The sequence below is a fragment of the Aethalodelphis obliquidens genome, unplaced genomic scaffold (genome assembly GCF_003676395.1).
Source record: "Aethalodelphis obliquidens isolate GAN/ISIS:26980383/991018 unplaced genomic scaffold, ASM367639v1 scaffold3, whole genome shotgun sequence".
Lineage (NCBI taxonomy): Eukaryota > Metazoa > Chordata > Mammalia > Artiodactyla > Delphinidae > Aethalodelphis > Aethalodelphis obliquidens.
Window position 1 is genome coordinate 83,550,461 of NW_020837947.1, and position 4,391 is coordinate 83,554,851.

The window sequence follows — 4,391 nt, forward strand, 5'->3', positions numbered from 1 at the left end:
TCAGTCTTGGCAGGTTGTATGTTCCTAGAAATTTGTCCATTTCTTCTAGGTTTTCCAGTTTGTTATCAAATAATCCTTCACAGTGTTCTTATATGATTTTTTGCATCATTGTGATATTTGTTGTTTCTCTTCTTTCATTTCTTATTTTGTTTATTTGGGTGCTCTCTCTTTTTTTCTTGATGAGGCTCCCTAAAGGTTTATTACTTTGTTTATCAGCTTTTCGAATTATGGTTTGCTCTGGATATATGCCCAGGAGTGGGATTGCTGGGTCATATGGTAGTTCTATTTTTAGTTTTTTTAAGGAACTTCCATGCTGTTCTCCATAATGTTTGTACCAGTTTACATTCCCAGAAAAATATGGAACGCTTCATGAATTTGTGCATCATCCTTGTGTAGGGGCCATGCTAATCTTCTCTGTATCGTTGCAATTTTATTTTATTTATTTATCTTTTAATAAATTTATTTATTTAGGCTGTGTTGAGTTTTCGTTGCTGCATGCTGGTTTTCTCTAGTTGTGGCGAGAGGGGGCTACTCTTCGCTGTGGTGCACGGGGTTCTCATTGTGGTGGCTTCTCTTGTTGCAGACAATGGGCTCTAGGCTTACGGGCTTCAGTAGCCGTGGCTCACGGGCTTTAGAGCTCAGGCTCAGTAATTGTGGCACATGGCTTAGCTGCTCTGCATCATGTGGGATCTTCCCGTACAAGGGCTCAAACCCGTATCCCCTGCATTGGCAGGCAGATTCTTAACCACTGCACCACCAGGGAAGCCCTCATTCCAATTTTAGTGTATGTGCTGCTGAAGTGAGCACTAGCTTGCCTTTTTATTTTTTTATTACATCTTTATTGGAGTATCATTACTTTACAATGGTGTGTTAGTTTCTGCTTTATAACAAAGTGAATCAGTTATACATATACATATGTACCCATATCACTTCCCTCTTGTGTCTCCCTCCCTCCCAACCTCCCTATCCCACCCCTCTAGGTGGTCACAAAGCACCAAGCTGATCTCCCTGTGCTATGTGGCTGTTTCCCACTAGCTATTTATTTTACGTTTGGTAGTGTATATATGTCCATGCCACTCTCTCACTTTGTCACAGCTTACCCTTTCCCCTCCCATATCCTCAAGTTCATTCTCTAATAGGTCTGTGTGCTTATTCCTGTCTTATCACTAGGTTCTTCATGACATATTTTTTTTCTTAGATTCCATATATATGTGTTAGCATACGGTATTTGTCTTTCTCTTTCTGACTTACTTCACTCTGTATGACAGACTCTAGGTCCATCCAACACCTAAAAATAACTCAATTTCGTTTCTTTTTATGGCTGAGTAATATTCCATTGTATATATGTGCCACATCTTCTTTATCCATTCATCTGATCATGGACACTTAGGTTGCTTCTATCACCTGGCTATTGTAAATAGAGCTGCAATGAACATTGAGGTACATGACTCTTTTTGAATTATGGTTTTCTCAGGGTATATGCCCAGTAGTAGGATTGCTGGGTCATATGGTAGTTCTATTTGTAGGTTTTTAGGAACCTCCATACTGTTCTCCATAGTGGCTGTACCAATTGACATTCCCACCAGCAGTGCAAGAGTGTTCCCTTTTCTCCACACCCTCTCCAGCATTTATTGTTTGTAGATTTTTTGATGATGGCCATTCTGACTGGTGTGAGATGATATCTCATTGTAGATTTGATTTGCATTTCTCTAATGATTAATGATGTTGAGCATTCTTTCATGTGTTTGTTGGCAATCTGTATACCTTCTTTGAAGAAATGTCTATTTAAGCCCATTTTTGGATTGGGTTGTTTGTTTTTTTCTTATTGAGCTGCATGAGCTGCTTATAAATTTTGGAGATTAATCGTTTGTCAGTTGCTTCATTTGCAAGTATTTTCTCCCATTCTGAGGGTTATCTTTTGGTCTTGTTTATGGTTTCCTTTGCTGTGCAAAATCTTTTAAGTTTCATTAGGTCCCATTTGTTTATTTTTGTTTTTATTTCCATTTCCCTAGGAGGTGGGTCAAAAAGGATCTTGCTGTAATTTATGTCAGAGTGTTTGCCTATGTTTTCCTCTAAAAGTTTTATAGTTTCTGGCCTTACATTTAAATCTTTAATCCATTTTGAGCTTATTTTTGTGTATGGTTTTAGGGAGTGTTCTAATCTCATACTTTTACATGTACCTGTCCAGTTTTCCAAGCACCATTTATTGAAGAGGCTGTCCTTTTTTCACTGTATATTCCTGCCTCCTTTATCAAAGATAAGGTGACCACATGTGCGTGGGTTTATCTCTGGGCTTTCTATCCTGTTCCATTGATCTATATTTCTGGTTTTGTGCCAGTACAATACTGTCTTGATTACTGTAGCTTTGTAGTATAGTCTGAAGTCAAGGAGCCTGATTCCTCCAGCTCCATTTTTCGTTCTCAAGATTGCTTTTGCTATTCGGGGTCTTTTGTGTTTCCATACAAATTATGAAAAATTTTGTTCTAGTTCTGTGAAAAATGCCAGTGGTAGTTTGATAGGGATTGCATTGAATCTGTAGATTACTTTGGGTAGTATAGTCATTTTCACAATGTTGATTCTTCCAATCCAAGAGCATGGTATATCTCTCCATCTGTTTCTATCATCTTTAATTTCTTTCATCAGTGTCCTATAGTTTTCTGCATACAGGTCTTTTGTCTCCTTAGTTAGGTTTCTTCCTAGGTTTTTTTTTTTTCTTTTTGTTGCAATGGTAAATTGGAATCTTTCCTTAATTTCTGTTTCAGATTTTTCATCATTAGTGTAAAGGAATGCAAGAGATTTTTGTGCATTAATTTTGTATCCTGCTGCTTTACCAAATTCATTGAGTAGCTCTCGCAGTTTTATGGTAGAGTCTTTAGAATTCCTTATGTATAATATCATGTCATCTGCAAACAGTGACAGCTTTACTTTTTCTTTTCAGATTTGGATTCCTTTTATTTCTTTTTCTTCTCTGATTGCTGTGGCTAAAACTTCCAAAGCTATGTTGAATAATAGTGCTGAGAGTGGGCAACCTTGTCCTATTCCTGATCTTAGGGGAAATGTTTCACATTTTCACCATTGAGAATGATGTTGGCTGTGGGTATGTCATTACAGTCTTTATTATATTGATGTAAGTTCACTCTACGCCTACTTTCTGGATGGTTTTTACCATAAATAGGTGTTTAATTTTGTCAAAAGCTTTTTCTATATCTATTGAGATGATCATATTGTTTTTCTCCTTCTATTAGTTACTATGGTTTATCACACTGATTGATTTGCATATATTGAAGAATATTTGCATTCCTAGGATTAACCCCACTTGATCATGGTGTATGATCCTTTTAATGTGCTGTTGGATTCTGTTTGCTAGTATTTTGTGGAGAATTTTTTGCATCTATGTTCATCAGTGATATTGGCCTAGAGTTTTCGTTTTTGTGACATCTTTGTCTGATTTTGGTATCAGGGTGATTGAGGCCTCGTAGAATGCATTTGGGAATGTTCCTCCCTCTGCTATATTTTGGAAGAGTTTGAGAAGGATAACTCTTCTCTAAATGTTTGATAGAATTCACCTCTGAAGCCATCTAGTCCTGGGTTTTTGTTTATTAGATTTTTAATCACAGTCTCCATTTCAGTGCTTGTGATTGATCTCTTTATATTTTCTATTTCTTCCTGGATCAGTCTCGGAAGGTTGTGCTTTTCTAAGAATTTGTCCATTTCTTCCAGGTTGTCTAGTTTATTGGCATATAATTGCTTGTAATAATCTATCATCATCCTTTGTATTTCTGCAGTGTCAGTTGTTTCTTCTTTTTCATCTCTAACTCTATTCATTTGAGTCTTCCTTTCTTTTGTGATGAGTCTGGCTAATGGTTTATCAATTTTGTTTATTTTCTTAAAGAACCAGCTTTTAGTTTTATTGATCTTTGTTTTTGTTTTCTTCATTTCTTTTTCATTTATTTCTGACCTGACCTTTATGATTTCTTTCCTTCTTCTAACTTTGGGGTTATTTTTGTTCCTCTTTCTCTAATTTCTTTAGGTGTAAGATTAGGTTGTTTATTTGAGATTTTTCTTTTTTCTTGAGGTAGAATTGTATTGCTATAAACTCCCCTCTTAGAACTACTTTTGCTGCATCTCATAGGTTTTGTGTCCTCGTGTTTTCTTTGTCATTTGTTTCTAGGTTTTTAAAAAATTTCTTGTTTGATTACTATAGTTATCTCTTGGTTATTTAGTAGCATATTATTTAGCCTCCACGTGCTTGTATACTTTACATTTTTTTCCTGTAATTGATATCTAGTTTCATAGCTTTGTGTTCAGAAAAGATACTTGATATGATTTCAGTTTTGTTAAATTTACCAAGGCTTGATTTGTTACCCAAGATATGGTGTTTCCTGGTGAAT

At 36.0% G+C, this 4,391-nt stretch overlaps 1 non-coding gene across 1 annotated transcript; it reads right to left on the reverse strand.

Annotated features, from left to right (window-relative positions):
* Positions 1 to 351: 351 nt before the first annotated feature.
* Positions 352 to 457, reverse strand: LOC113613287 (U6 spliceosomal RNA). The gene has a single exon (XR_003430161.1). It is a non-coding gene; the product is annotated as a U6 spliceosomal RNA (small nuclear RNA).
* Positions 458 to 4,391: the final 3,934 nt, after the last annotated feature.